The sequence below is a fragment of the Sapajus apella genome, unplaced genomic scaffold (genome assembly GCF_009761245.1).
Source record: "Sapajus apella isolate SASKATOON/1434 unplaced genomic scaffold, GSC_monkey_1.0 scaffold13, whole genome shotgun sequence".
NCBI classification, from domain to species: Eukaryota; Metazoa; Chordata; class Mammalia; order Primates; family Cebidae; genus Sapajus; species Sapajus apella.
The window spans coordinates 25,213,087-25,228,931 of record NW_022436953.1 but is presented as its reverse complement, the minus strand read 5'-3'; the positions used below and the strand labels follow the sequence as shown (position 1 = coordinate 25,228,931).

The 15,845-nt window shown below is 47.8% G+C and overlaps 1 protein-coding gene across 29 annotated transcripts in view; it reads right to left on the bottom strand.

Moving 5' to 3' along the window:
* TACC2 (transforming acidic coiled-coil containing protein 2) overlaps positions 1-15,845 on the bottom strand; it is a 257,255-nt gene that overhangs the window by 204,058 nt on the left and 37,352 nt on the right. Inside the window, exon 1 of one of the 29 annotated variants that reach the window (XM_032281881.1) lies at positions 6,078-6,145. The exons of the other annotated variants lie outside the window; for them this stretch is intronic. The gene's annotated coding sequence lies outside the window, so the exon portion shown is untranslated. Of the gene's footprint in view, positions 1-6,077; positions 6,146-15,845 lie in introns of those variants that run through there. 29 annotated transcript variants of the gene reach the window in all.

Below are 15,845 nucleotides of genomic sequence, written 5' to 3'. Positions count from 1 at the left end.
CTAGGAGAAGTGGAACCATTTAAACTAAGGCTGAAAGTGTCCGGTTTGTTTGTGGCACTACTGAAATGAAAGCACATTTTCCTCCCTCCACCCCTGATGGCTTCACATACCAGAATTCAGCTGGAAACCCAGGGATAAAACTCACTGAAAGAAGAAAACAATGAAGCCTTAGAAATCTGGACCCAACCACCTGGGATCCTAACCACTCTGAGAGTTGGTCGCCTTCTCTCGCTTCCAGGATCAGCTTGTCCCCTGGTAGTTGATTCGTTGTTGTTGTTTTTATAATCTATATCCATAAAGACTAGTTGATTTTTAAAACCAGGATGCAAAAATATAAGGCTCAGTCAAAACTTTAAATCACAGGACGGAGATGAGATTTTAAAAAAACAAAACTCAAGTGAACTGATGCTAATTTTGTATAATATAAAAATCAGAAGATGGGAAAGTGCTGTTGTAAACCCGAAGCTGTGTCTCCCAAAGCAGCAATTGTCTTTCTTTTTCTTTTCTTTTTTTTCTGGAGACGAAGTCTTGCTCTGTCATCAGGCTGGAGTGCAGTGGCGTGATCTCAGCTCACTGCAACCTCCACCCCCCAGGTTCAAGCGATTCTCCTGCCACAGCCTCCCAAGAAGCTGGGACTACAGGCACCCACCTAGCTAATTTTTGTATTTTTAGTAGAGACAGGGTTTCACCCTATTGGCCAGGCTGGTCTCAAACTCCTGACCTTGTGATCTGCTCACCTCAGCCTCCCAAAGTGCTGGGATTACAGGCATGAGCCACAGTGCCTGGCTTATTGTCTTTCCTTTTGTTTCCCCAGCAGTGACCCTGTGTCGCCTGCCCCAAACAATACACACCCCTCGTTCTGGGATGGGGTCCACCTTCTTTTAAGAACAGTTCCACCCATACCCTCTCCCCCTGAGGTTCTCATGGAAAAATGCCAGTCATAGTGCCCCATGTCCCTGCCCACTGGAGTGTACATGACACTCAGGTCAAGCCAGGACCTTCTGCAGGATTCCCTGAAGAACCACAGTGGTTCTGGTTGTGAGGTTTCTATAGAAGGTGAGCGCGGGAGTCACCTGCAGCCTTGCTTCCAGCTGTGATGGAAGAAGCAACCATAGCAAGACACAGCAGAGCTGGCAGGCGGAGAGAGGCCAAGGTGCTGGGCAGAGGGAGCAGCCCTGTGGGAGCTGTGGCCTCCTTCTGCCCCAGCCGTCCAGGGGCCCTGTGATGAGGGGCCGCACGCATTTCCCCTTTTCACCTCAGCTGGTACAAGCTGAAATTCTGTCACTGGCAACTCAGCGTGCATTTCCCGGACCACCAGATCAGCTTGGAGGAAAACGAAGTATTCTGTGGTCAAACACCTTTGACAGGCGCTGCATAATACAGGCCTCTTTTAGACATCCACAGTGTACGTTAGCATGGCAAAGATTCTGAATTCTACAGCAGAATAAATTGCTGAATTTTAATTCAGAGTTTGCCAGAATTTCTTGACTACAGGACTCTTTGTTTATGTACCTCAGTTTAACATCTCACACGACTTGTGTTACATGGAGCACACATTTGAACACAGCACAAGACCTCATTTCTTTCTCCCTTGCATAAATCTAGCAGATGGTGCAAATCTGTAGGACAGACATTCCCTAGCCCGTGGGCACCTTCGTGAAAATCAGAAGGTGGCCCTCTTCTGGGCCAAATGCATGGCCTGGGGGCAGATCATGCCACTGAGTGAGTTAGAAACAGCTTCCCCAGCCAGGCGCAGTGCCTCATGCCTGTAATCCCAGCACTTTGGGAAGCTGAGGCGGGAGGACTGCTTGAGCCCAGAAGTTTCAGATCAGCCTGGGCAACATGGTGAAACCCATCTCTACAAAAGAGGAAATGGAAATGGTAAGGAAAGGAAAAGAAATGAAAGGAAGAGGGAGGGAGAGAGAAAGAAAGGAAAGGAAGATCGAGAGAAAAAGGGAGGGAGGGAAGGGAGGGAGGGAAGGGAGGAAGGGAGGAAGAGAGGAAGGGAGGGAGGGAGGAGGGAGGAAGGAAGGGAAGGAGGGAGGGAAGGAAGAAGGAAAGGAGGGAGAGAGGGAAGGAGGGAAGGAGAAAGGAAATTTAAAAAAAGGCTCCATTCCTCCCCTCACATTGCTCACAGTCTAGGGAGACAGACCCCAGCCCCAGGACTGCAGGGGTGTGAACACAGAGGGCACCCAAGGAGGACAGTAGGCATGGCTCCTGCCTGGGGGTGAAGACAGCCTCCAAGGTCTCCCAGGAAGGGAGAGTCCTCACCCATCAAACTCTATCAACCTCTAGCCCAGGGACTTTGTACATTAATCTTGGCGTTTCTGCAGCACATGTAAAAGCAAATCATCTGCCTAGTCTGCACCTGGGGACTTGTTGAGACCGTCAGACTTGTTGGATGGGCTGCAGTCCTTGACCTTCAGACACCAGCCTGAAGAGCAAGCTAGCTTTGGCTAGGTTCCCCCTACCTGGTGCACTTCTCTGAGTGGTTGGCCATCTGTGTTCATCCCATTGTGTCCAGGGTAAAATGTAATAGATGCTTCATCTCTCAGGCACGCATACATTCTAGTGCTAACATGAATACTATAGTTCTAAAATTTTCCTTCGTTTTAGCTGAAAGACAGAAGGTGGGGAAAATAAAACAACAGCGGCCAGGCACGGTGGCTCACACCTGCAATCCCAGCACTTTGGGAGGCCAAGGCAGGTGGATCACCTGAGGTCAGGAGTTCAAGACCAGCCTGACCAATGTGGAGAAACCCCATCTCTACTAAAAGTACAAAATTAGCTGGGTGTGGCAGCGCATGCCTTGTAATCCCAGCTACTTGGGAGGCTGAGGCAGGAGAATTGCTTGAGCCGAGGAGGCAGAGACTGCAGTACACCGAGATCACACCATTGCCTTCCATCCTGGGCAACAAGAGCAAAACTCCGTCTCAAAATAAACAAACAGCAATAAATGGTCCCGTTATTGAGCATTAACTAATGCCAGGCACTGGGCCAGTATCTTTCCTAAACTATGCCATTGAATCTGCACAACTGTCTTATGAGAAAGATGGATATTTGTGTCCCTGTTTTAGAGCTGAGGCTTTGAGAGGTTTAGTAACTGTGCCAAGACCACACAGCAGTGGAATCTAGACACAACTAATTATCTCTGATCTCAGAGCCAGGACAGGGCATGGAAGTTTGAGCCCTTCCATGGGGCAGTGTTGAAGGAGGCAGAGGGAGTTGGGGATGATTCCTCGCACAAGAGGGGCTGCTAACCCAGAGTTGGCTTGACCTCCAAGCTGGCTGAGCCAATCCCTTAATGAGTGCCCCTGCCCTGCCCCGAGGGGCCTCAGCCTCCTGATCTGTGCATCTAAGGACAGTCATTCCCAAAGGACAGTGTCAAGACCGTGGAAACTTTCAATCACCTTCAGTTCACACTCTATAATCATCTTCAGAGAAATATTTCTTTTTCTTTGAGACTGACTCTCGCTCTGGTGCCCAGGCTGGAGTGCAGTTGCATGATCTCAGCTCACTGTAACCTCTGCCTCCCAGGTTTAAGCAATTCTCCTGCCTCAGCCTCCTGAGTAGCTGGGCCTACAGGCACGTGCCACCATGCCTGGTTAATTTTTGTATTTTTAGTAGAGACGGGGTTTCACCATATTGGCCAGGCTGGTCTCGAACTCCTGATCTCAAGTGATCCACCCACCTTGGCCTCCCAAAGTACTGGGATTATAAACATGAGCCACCATGCCCAGCCAAGATTCTTTATCTATACATCATAAATCTTTGAATGCATGATTCTCACATTTTACTATAATAACTTGAGATTAACAATACAGAGTGAGTAGTATTTTTATATCAGGGTTCTGGATTTTTGAAATTTTAGCCCAATTCCTACTTGTCTGACTGCCATGCAAATCTCAGCTCCTAACACCTGAGGCCAGGCTCCCCTTTCAATCACCACATGACTTGCTGATAATATTCTGCCAATAATTTAGCAGATAAATCTCGTGTCCAGTATTCCAGGAGTAAGGTTTCTTTAAATGAAATCTGGAAATAAGGCGAATAACAGCTCAGACAGATGCAAACAACAGATGGAATAAGGAGACAGAGCTTTGCTCCAAGTCCGGGGGGAGAAAGGGACCACGTGTACATTTCCTCAGGCAACTGACTATAACAAGGGCTTGGATTTGTCTTTGAAGAAGAAGACTAAAAGGCAGTCCTCTCTCCCTTTTCAGCTCCACTTTTTCTTTCTTTCTTTTTTTTTTTTTTGAAATGGAGTTTTGTTCTTGTTGCCCAGGCTGGAGGGCAATGGTGCCATCTTGGCTCACTGCAACCTCCACCTCCCTGGTTCAAGCAATCTCCTGCCTCAGCCCCACAAGTAGCTGGGATTATAGGCATGCGCCACCATGCCCAGCTAATTTTGTAATTTTTTTTAGTAGAGACGGGGTTTCTCCATGTTGGTCAAGCTGGTCTCTGACTCCCGACTTCAGGTGATCCACCCGCCTCAGCCTCGGCCTCCTAAAGTGCTGGGATTACAAGCATGAGCCACTGCTCCCAGCTCACTTCTCTTTCTAGTAGAAAGCTAATCTGCAAGAATGATACTTGTTCTCCCCAACAGAAACTTATCTGGATGGAGGAGTTAAAATAAAAGTAACAGAAATATCTGTGTGAGGCTGGGGGGCGGTAGCTCACACCTGTAATTCCAGCACTTTGGGAGGCTGAGATGGGTGGATCAGATCACAAGGTCAAGAGAGCAAGACCATCCTGGCCAACATGGTGAAACCCCGTCTCTACTAAAAATACAAAAATTAGCTGGGCGTGGTGGCACGTGCCTGTAATCCCAGCTACTCAGGAGGCTAAGACAGGAGAATCACGTGAACCCAGTAGGTGGAGGCTGCAGTGAGCTGAGCTTGTGCCCGTGAACTCCAGCCCAGTGACAGAGCAAGACTGTTTAATAATAATAATAAAAGAACAAGCCGTGTGAATGGCACGTTGCACTTTTCGAAGGTCTTTGACATCCGTCTGATTCTTACAGAATCCCTGTGGGCTATACCAGGCAGGTAAAACAATGTTTTCCATTTTCCTAAGGAGAAACAGAGGCCTGCCTTCTGCCCTCCGCAAGTCTCCTGCCTCGAAGTCCAATGCTCTCTCCACAAGAATACTGACACCCAACATTTACAGAGCATTCTCTCTGCTACAACAGCAGCAACCGATTATGAACACTTTCTATGTGCCAAGTACTGCTCTTTTAAGTGCTTTACATACTTAAACTCATTCAATCCTTAGAACCCAATATTATAGCTAAGAATACCGAGCACAGAGAGGTTAGGCCACTTTCCCAAGGTCACACAGCTTGGAAGTGGTGGAGCCAGGATTTGGACCAGGATGGTTTGGCTCCAGAGTCTGTGCTCTTGTCCCTGCCCTATCCTGCTTCACCATACTGTGGAATTTGTTGCTTTATGGTCTCTGCCATTATGCTGCCATGCTCCAAGAAACTAAAGCAACTAGACATTTGAGAAGAATGTGGCAGGAGCCTAGATTTAATGCCCAGAATAGCACTTGGCATAGAAGAGGCAGTCCACAAATATTTGTTGAATGTATGAAAAATAGATTATTCTTATTTAGTCTGGTGGCCATGTCTGCAAACTGAAGGACGCACCCTCAGCCCTTGGAGCTCTCGCTTTTGCCACATTCCCTAGTGTCTTTGAATCTCCCCTTCCTGTTCCCCGTCTTAGCAACGTCTTAAGTTCTATTGCTTACTGGATTCCAAAGGACCTGTGTGTCAACAGGCATCCCTGCAAAACAGCATGCATTTCTAAAGTTACCCTTTCCACTTCCAGATCGCAGGCTGGAAAAGCAATTGGCAAGCCTCGCAGGACACGTGGACTCGCCCAGTTGCTTCTTCACATCTTTCCTTTGCTGCCATTGCTTGACTAAACAGTCTTTCGTTGGCTCTGCAACACTCCAGAGCCTGGAGTCTATTTTAAAGCAATCTTTAAACAGTTTACAGCAATTTTCCAGTCCTAAAAAATATGCTTTGTAAGGAGCTAAAGTATTTCACCATCAAAAAAAATAATAATTCCACTTACCTCTTAAATGCTTCATCACTCTAGACAGACCACAGCTTACTCGTCATGCCAACAGAGTTAATTAAACCATGCTTAACTAACATGGTTATATCATGGCCAGTGTCTCCTCAAGTTGCCCCCTCTTTGAACGAGCTCCTTGGGAGCAGCGTGACTACAGGTGAATGCTGGGAAGTGGACCAAAGGTCATCCCCATGGCATTAGGAATTGAATTTCAGAAACAACTGCCAAGCCGGCCAAATATGGAGGAAGAACACATGCTCTGTGCTCGAGCCAGCAGGCTGCCCGTCTTCCCTGTCAAGGGGAGGCAAATGCTCACACCAGTGCTGCTAGATCCTCCCAGATGTTTCTTCACCTCAAAGGCGGCACAAAACATTGGTGAGTACAGCTTGCAAAGGACACCTCAGCCTAACCTAGCAGGTACTCTGTCAGGCCAACAAGCGAAAGGCCACCAGGGCAGAATTTCAGCTTTCTGCAAACGGAATGTTTTCTGATGTGATGTAGCATGACAGAGCAGAAGAAATGAGTGAGCTTCCAAATCAGAGAGAGCTGGGTTTGGGTCCTCACCCTTCCTTTAAAAGATGGAAAATAACAGAATAGAGTTTGACGTGTGATTTTGATGCTTATGCCTCATGAATAGTAAAGGCTGAGTCTAGGTTCTGGGTAGGCACTGATGACTAAATCAGGCAGGGTGTAAAATATTAACTTTAGGAGAAGCTGGGGAAGCAACTGTATGGGAGTTCTCTGTACAATCATTGCAACTTTTCTGTAAATCTGAAAATATTCTTTTTTTTTTTGAGACAGAGTCTTGCTCTGTTGCCCAGGCTGGAGTGCAGCGGTGCGATCTCAACTCACTACAATCTCCATCCCCCCAGGTTTAAGCGATTCTCCTGCCTCAGCCTCTTGAGTAGCTGGGATTACAGGTACACGCCACCACACTGGGCTAATTTTTGTATTTTTAGTAGAGACAGGGTTTCACCACGTTGGTCAGGCTGGTCTCAAACTCCTGACGTTGTGATCTGCCTGCCTCGGCCTCCCAAAGTGCTGGGATTACAGGCGTGAGCCACCATGCCCGGCCAAATCTGAAAATATTCTAAATTAAGAAGTTGGCCAGGCATGCTGGCTCACACCTGTAATCCCAGCACTTTGGGAGGCCGAGGCAGGCAGATCACAAGGTCAGGAGTTTGAAATCAGCCTCACCAACATGGCGAAACCTTGTCTCTATTATAAATAACAAAATTAGTCAGGCATGGTGGTGGGCACCTGTAGTCCCAGCTACTTGGGAGGCTGAAACATAAGAATAGCTTAAACCTGGGAGGTGGAGGTTGCAGTAAGCCAAAATCATGTACTGCACTTCAGTCTAGGCAACAGAGTGAGACTCTGTCTGAAAAATACATACATAAATAAATAAAGTAAAAAGCTTAATTTAAAAAAGAGAGTCATGGTTCCTACTACCCTTGTGGAATTTTGAATTTAGTGAATGAATGAGTGATATTTAATAAACAATATCTGCCTTCCCTTCCTCAAAAGCATTTGGGTCACAGGTAGTGGGCATTACCCTAAAAGGACTCAGGAATCTCAAAGATCTAAGAGGTGACATGTTCTGATGTCTTTAGTCTGTAGGGGAAAGGGAAAGCTTTGAGGCTTTAAAAACACGCCCCATATTGATGACCTGTATGTATTTAATATTTTAGAAACAGTATGATTTAAAGAGAGTTGGGTGAGGTCGGAAAACCCAAATCCATGTGCCCTTGGTCAGATCAGTTTCCCTCTCCAAGCCTCTCTCTCTCCATTCATAAACTGGGGGCCACAATCTCTGCTGTTCCCTACCTCAGTGGGTGACAGGAGTACCTTATAAACAAGAACTGTACCAATAGAAGGGAGAGTCTGTTTATGCAAAGAGCTGGGCATGTCAGGATGGCCTATACTGTGTTGTGATGTTTATTTGATTATACATAAGGTACAGACATAAGCCTTATTTTTTTTGCCCCTCTAGAATCCCTGTATCCATTCATTTTCATGCTAGAGCAGCATGAGGTTTGGTTTAAGGATGAGTAGGCAGGAGGCAGTAGTCCTGAAACCCAAGCTTTACTGCTTATTTAGCTGTAAGTCTTTGAGTTCTGCACCTCCAGTGCCGTATCTGTAGATTGGGGATCATAACTGCAGGGTTGTTCTGAAGGTTAAATGAAGGACAAGGCTAGACCATCATAGACATTGTACATGCTGGTTATTTTTGTATAAAGAAGAAATATATTCAAAACTCATTAACGAAGAGCCCCAGTGGCTATCTCAGCTTAGAACAAAAGCAGTTAATCAGAAGTTCAGGCTGGGTGCAGTGGCTAAAACCTGTAATCCTAGCACTTTGGGAGACCAAGGTGGGTGGATCACTTGAGGTCAGGAGTTCGAGACCAGCCTGGCCAACATGATGAAACCTCATCTCTACTAAAAATACAAAAATTAGCTGGGCATGGTGGCAGGGGCCTGTAATCCCAGCTACTTGGGAGGCTGAGGCAGGAAAATCGCTTGAACCTGGGAGGTGGAGGTTGTAGTGAGCTGAGATTTGCCACTGAACTCCAACCTAGGCAACAGAGTGAGACCCTGTCTAAAAAAAAAAAAAAAAAAAAAAAAAACGAAGTTCAGTTCCACGGCTCCTCCTAAAGTTAACATTTTACGCATTTGTTCAGATGATGTATCTGGCCAAAACCTGGAGCCATGCCGTTCAGCCACTGGAGTGAAAACTAGCACCCACCTCCCGGCTGGGGGAACCTCAGAGCAGAGGCTGTGAGAGCAGACAGGTAACAGCAAAGAAACTCTCAGCTGTCAAGGTCAGGTGCAATGGCTCATGTCTGTAACCCTAGCACTTTGGGAGGCCAAGGCAGGTGGATTGCCTGAGCTCAGATTTTGAGACTAGCCTGGGCAACGCAGTGAAACCCTGTCTCCACAAAAATACAAAAAATTAGCCAGGCATGGCAGCATGCACCTGTAATCCCAGCTACTTGGGAGGCTGAGAAAGGAGAATTGCTTGAACCTGAGAGGTGGAGGTTGCAGTGAGCCAAGATCGCACCATTGCACTCCAGCCTGGGCGACAGAGCAGGACTCCATCACCAAAAAAAAAAAAAAAAAAAAAAAGAAAGAAAAGGAAAGAAACTCTCCGCTGTCATAAAGATTGAATTAATTCTTGCTGTTTAATTTGCTCTTTGCTCAACTTCTTTCCCATTCAACACAGTTAAAGCAGCCCAGATGCCCCCTGCTGCCTGTGGGATATTGGGAGATGCTGCCTATCCTGCGCTGGCTGGTGAGCTCCTTGAGTTCCTCAAGAACTAAAGAGGGGACCTTCAAGTAACCCTAGAGCACCAAGCATAGCTTTAAACAAGATGTGCACATACATTTGGGGCTTTCCTTGTCAAGCAAAGTAACAATAACCATACGGGGCCTGAGCAATGGACAACCTCAGCCTTTCGTGATGACCTGACCCTGGGGACGACTCGCATGCACAGATTCTCCTGTCCTCCTGGTCCTCTGTTCCTCAGATGTCCACAGTGCTGAGGTCCCCTTTAGGAGCAAACCTTATCCAGGCCACATCTATACACAGAGCAGGGACCCAACCTGGGAGACCTGCCCAGGCTGGGGGAGGCGTGCCTGCTGAGCTGGCTCTGGGTCCCTCTGATGTCGCCTCCTTCCTGCACATCTGCAGCTCTGAGCTCAAACATCACCTCCCCAGGAGCGCCTTCCCTGACACCCCGGCTAGGCCTGGGGTCTGTGCACCTGCCTTCTTGCTGCATAGCATTGATCACAGTTTCTATAGTTGAAAATTATGTTTTTTGGTACTTGCTACAGAAACACCCAGAAAATAGAAATGTTGGAATGGAGTTACCAAATGATGACATGTTTTTAAGTCAGATCATTATAACAATTGGTTTGAATGTCCTTTCTTCCTCCCCACAGAGTCAGAGCCATAAATGGGAATCATGACAGCCCGATGGCCAAGGGGAAGTCTAGAAAATGGCACTATGGAGATTACGGTCGCCCTTCCCCTATGAAATTCACATGCTTAGAGCTTGGAGCTTGGGTGTCCCCTATAGGGACTCCAGAATTGAACAACTGTGAAGCCCACCTTCAGGATTTGGGGCTGTGGGCTGGCATGGCCCTCATTTCACCATAGAGCTTTCTTTCTTTTTTTTTTTTTGAGACGGAGTCTTGCTTTGTCGCCAGGCTGGAGTGCAGTGGCGCAATCTCGGCTCACTGTAACCCCCATCTCCCAGGTTCAAGTGATTCTCTTGCCTCAGCCTCCCAAGTAACTGGGACTACAGGTGCGTGCCACCATGCCCAGATAATTTTTTGTATTTTTAATAGAGACAGGGTTTCACCATGTTAGCCAGGAAGGTCTTGATCTCCTGACCTCATGATCTTCCCGCCTTGGCCTCCTGAAGTGCTGGGATTACAGGCGTGAACCATTGCGCCTGGCCAAAGAGCTTTCTACACAAGTCATAATGCATGAATCCCCAGGAAGGGCTGTCATGTGGCGACAGCTCTCATCACAGTGTCACCACCAGCTCTTTCCCAGAGAGGGACACATGTAAGCCAGGACCCTGACCCTCCTGGGGACAGGTGATGCTGCCCTTGGCTGGGTATTAGACATTCACCCAACTTCCCACTGGACTGTGTCCTCCTGCCCCTAAATGAGTCCCCCTCCAGAGCCTTGGTTTTATACATGTGGCTTTCTCTTCATTTCCAACCGTCAGTTGGTGCAATATACCACCTGGCCAAGTGTGCTTTAGTCTCCGAGGCTGCTTGGAGCCCCCTGAGAACAGCCTCCCAGGAGGCCTAAGTGAGTCCATTTCTGAAGGAAGGAGCAAGAGTAACAACGAGGACTCAGCTTGCTGCAAAAGGCACCCACAGGCAGGCCGGGCTGAGGCTCCATGGCCCCAGCTCAGTAAGAGGAACCTTCAATTAGCAGACAGAACAGGTTTCAGGCTGAGGGTGGGAATCTTCCTCCTCGATGGCTTCTATTCCCTCAGGAACAGAGAACAGAACCCAAGGCTACTACTAAAATTCAGAATTTCAGTAGCGTTTGTGCTGACAAAGCAAGAAACCACTGTGACTGGTCGGCAGGTATCTATGGTGATGTTATTAAAATTGACTTTTTTTTTTTTTTTAGATGGAGTCTTACTCTGTCACTCAGGCTGGAGTGCAATAGCACGATCTCTGCTCACTGCAACCTCTGCCTCCCGGGTTCAAGCACTTCTCCTGCCTCAGCCTCCCGACTAGCTGGGATCGTAGGCATGTGCCACACATGCCTGGCTAATTTTTTTGTATTTTTAGTAAAGACAGACTTTCACTGTGTTAGGATGGTCTCAATCTCCTGACCTAGTGATCTGCTGGCCTCAGCCTCCCAAAGTGCTGGGATTACCACACTTGGCCAGGTGGTGTACTGCAGCAACTGATGGTTGGAAATGAAGAGAAAGCCACATGTATAACCAAGGCTCTGGAGGCGGACTCATTTAGGGGCAGGAGGACATGGTCCAATGGGAAGTTGGGTGAATGTCTAATACCCAGCCAAGGGCAGCATCACCTGTCCCTAGGAGGGTCAGGGTCCTGGCTTACATGTGTCCCTCTCTGGGAAAGAGCTGGTGGTGACACTGTGAGCCACTGCACCCAGCCAAAATTGACTTCTTGAATAAGATAAATCACTTTGTAATTAATGCCACAATTAATTGTTGTCAAAAAATGTCAAAAGCAAATATTGTTGAAATAAACTGCTGGCCCACTACCTAGAGGCTCCAAGGAATGGTCCTACTGTGCTTGCCTCCCTGCCTCCCTTGGTCTGCATGAAGGCCAATTCCCCCAGTCACCTGCTGTCCCCCAACTCTGTGGCTCAGCTTGCCCCATATGCTGCTGCCTCGTCTGACCTTATCTCCACTCCCACTTTCCAATTCCCATGCTTTTTTCTGCACACAGATCAGCAGCCTGAACCCTCATATCCCGGGATCATCACAGAACAGACCCTTAGCCTTCCCACCTTACCCACGCCAGCTGCCCTCTGAGAACCCACCAGGTTCTGACCCTCTCAAGGGGAGGCTGATTTTCCTTCCAAAAGCCCAGAAGATCACAGCTTCAAAACAGAGTCAGGAGGCCAGGCACAGTGGCTCACACCTGTAATCCCAGTACTTTGGGAGGTCAAGGTGAGCAGATCTCCTCGGGTCAAGAGTTCGGGACCAGCATGGCCAACATGGTAAAACCCCATCTCTATTAAAAATACAAAAATTAGCCTGGTGTGGTGGCACATGCCTGTAATCCCAGCTACTCGGGAGGCTGAGGCAGGAGGATCTCTTGAACCCGGGAAGCAGAGGTTTCAGCGAGCCAAGATTGCGCCGTTGCACTCCAGCCTGGGTGACAGTGAGACTTTGTTTCAAAACAGAAAAAAGCAAAAAACACAAAACAGGGTCAGGAACCTTGTGCCCCGCAATGTTCTTTCTAAGCCATTTCACTTCTCCCCACCTGCAAGACCCAGTGTCCCTTTAATGCTATGATGCTATAACAGTTCCCCATTTTTCTAAGAGGAAGAAAAGGGTTTTTCTTAATTATTATGTTTTTTTATTTTCTCTCTCCTCCTTTTCTCATGTTCCTCACTTCCTACTTAGCTCTTTAGAAACGCAATTATAACCCTGACCTTCCCTTCACCGGACGCTCCCTATAGGACAAGCTTATCTGACTATGTGCTCACTTAGAAGCTCCAGACCCAGGAGATTGCCTCAAGAGACAACTGTCAATTTCCAACCTCAAGTACACCCACAGCGGAACTCCTGTCCACCTGGAGAGTATCTCAAGACAACGGCCACCTTAGAACCTAGTTTTGTGCCAGCTGGACCACCCGGTGGGTAAGGCAGTGAAGCAAGTGTCATTCCCCACCTGCCTGCTCCCTCCCTGCCTGCTGTACATGCAAAGCCCCCCCTTTAAAAGTCCCTGCTTTCTGCCCCAAAAGCAAAGCAGTACCCTTAAAAGCAGAAACCTGTACATTTTCCCCTAAGCTAAGCTTTGGAATGAAAAGTCACTTTTTTCTTTTCTTTTTTTTTGAGACAGAATCTCACTCTGTCATCCAGGCTGGAGTGCAGTGGCACAATCTCAGCTCACTGCAACCTCCACCTCCCTGGTTCAAGCAATTCTCCTGCCTCAGCCTCCTGAGTAGCTGGGACTACAGGTATACGCCACCATGCCTGGCTAATTTTTTGTAGAGACAGGGTTCACCATGCTGGCCAGGCTGGTCTCAAACTCCTGACCTTGTGATCCACCCACCTCGGCCTCCCAAAGTGGTGGCATTACAGGCGTGAGCCACCGCGCCTGGCCACGAAAGTGACTTTTTTCATGTCAGCCTTCACTCTTGTTTTTTGGTTTGTATGTTTGTTTGTTTGTTTTTTGAGACAAGGTCTCACTCTGTCACCCAGGCTGGAGTGCAGTGGTGCAATCTTGGCTCACTGCGACCTCTGCTCCTGCTTCCCCCAGGGCTTAAGCAATCCTCCCACTTCAGCCTCCCAAATAGCTGGGCCAACAGGTGCATGCCACCACGCCCTGCTATTGTTTTGTATTTTTAGAAGAGACACGTATCTTGCCATGTTGCACAGGCTTGCCTAAAACGTCTGTAGCTCTTGCTAATTGACCCCGTAGGTGGTGAGTGACTGAAGCTGTGTTTGGTTACAATGCTACTGAGTGCACTCCTTTACTCTCCAAGGCATCTCCTATAAAAACAAACAAAAAGCCACAAAAACCTACAAAAAGCTTCACCTGGGAGCCTCTGGCCTCCCAGGCTTCTTGATCTCTATTATTCCAGGACCTTAGCCCCATCCAGAATAATGAACCAAACACAGCTGAGGGCTCAACCTCTTGACCGTGTGTACAGGATAAAGACTCAGGCACCGTGACTATTGAGCTGCAGTGAATAACCCAAGACCCTGAGCTTGAAGCAGCGGAGATGTACTCACATGGATGGGGATACCTGAGGGACTGCAGCCCTTGCAAAGGCTCAAAGACCATCTCCCTGAACAAGCCACGAGGACTCAACAAAGAAAAGCCAGAGAGTTTTACAAGGAAATGTGATTGGTTGGTTTTAATAAGTCCTTCACTTGTCAGTTGCCCACTAGCCAGTTACGGGGAGCTCAGCCTGGCTGAGTGCTAAGTCTCAAGTCTGCTGAGCCCAGACAGAGCTGGGCACAAGTTCACCGTCAGCTGCTCTGCTTCCTCCTTAGGGAGACCTGACTGCTGGAGTCTCACCTCCAAGGTGAGTGAGCACGCAGGCTCAAATCCCAGTGAAATGCTCTTACATCACTATGCCTTTGTACAGCAACTAGAAGAAAGCCAGACTCCTTACCAGGGCTGGTCCGGACCTACAAAACTGAGCCCTCACCCACCTCCCTGGCTGCACAGCTCACTGTAATTTCCCTCATCCACTTTTCTCTAGCCATGCTGGCCTTCTTTGCTGATCTTAAAGTACAGCAAGCAGCCAGGAGTGGTGGCTCACGCCTGTAATCCCAGCACTTTGGGAGGCCGAGGCGGGTGGATCATGAGGTCAGGCGATCTAGACCATCCTGGCTAACACAGTGAAACCCTGTCTCTACTAAAAATACAACAATTAGCTGGGCATGGTGGCACATACCTGTAGTCCCAGCCATTTGGGAGGCTGAGGCAGGAGAATCGCTTGAACCTGGGAGGCGGAGGTTGCAGTGAGCCAAGTTGTGTCACTGCACTCAAGCCAAATTGTGCCACTGCACTCAAGCCTGAGACTCTGTCTCAAAAAAAAAAAAAAAAGTATAGCAACCTCATTCCTACCATACTGTTACGTTATTCCTATACTATACACAGCTGTTTCCTTATTCCAGAATGTCACTTCTCCAAAACCTTATGTGGCCGTCTCCTTCTCAGTACCCCAGGTCCCTGCAGAGAGCTCTCCTCTGTACCTCATCAAAAATAGCCCCTAACCACAATGACATACTACTTCACACCCACAAACATGTAATTAAACACACACACACACACACACACACACACACACACACACACAGAAAGTAAGAAGTGTTGGTGAGAATGTACAGAAACTGGAACATTCGTACATTGCTAGTGGAAATGTAAAATGGTGCAGCTGCTGTGGAAAAGTTTAGCGGTTTCTCAAAAACGTACACATAGAATTATCATATGATCTAGCAATTCCACTTCTAGTTATATACCCAAAAGAACAGGAAGCAGAGACGTAGATACTTAGATGGGCACACATATTCATCACAGCATTATTCACAATAGCAAAAGATGGCAGCAACCCAAGTGTCCATCTACTAAAAATACAAAAACTAGTCGGGTGTGCCGATGTGTGTCTGTGATCCCAGCTACTCGGGAGGCTGAGGCATGAGAATCACTTGAACTCAGGAGGAAGAGGTTGCAGTGAGCTGAGATCACGGCCACTGCACTCCAGCCTGGGTGGGAGTGAGACTCCATCTCAAAAAAAAAAAATGGATTAGCAAAATGTGGCCTATACATACAACGGAATATCATTCGGCCTTACAGAGAAGGAAATTCTGACATGCAGCAACATGGGTGGACCTTGAAGACATTATGCTTAGTGAAATAATAATCACATACAAATACTATATGATTCCACTTACATGAGGTACCTACAGTAGTTGAATTCACAGACAAAGCAGCCGGTTACAGTAGTGAGTGCCTATAATCCTAGCTACTTGGGAGGTTTAGGAGGGAGGATTGATTGAGCCCGGGAGTTGGAGGTTG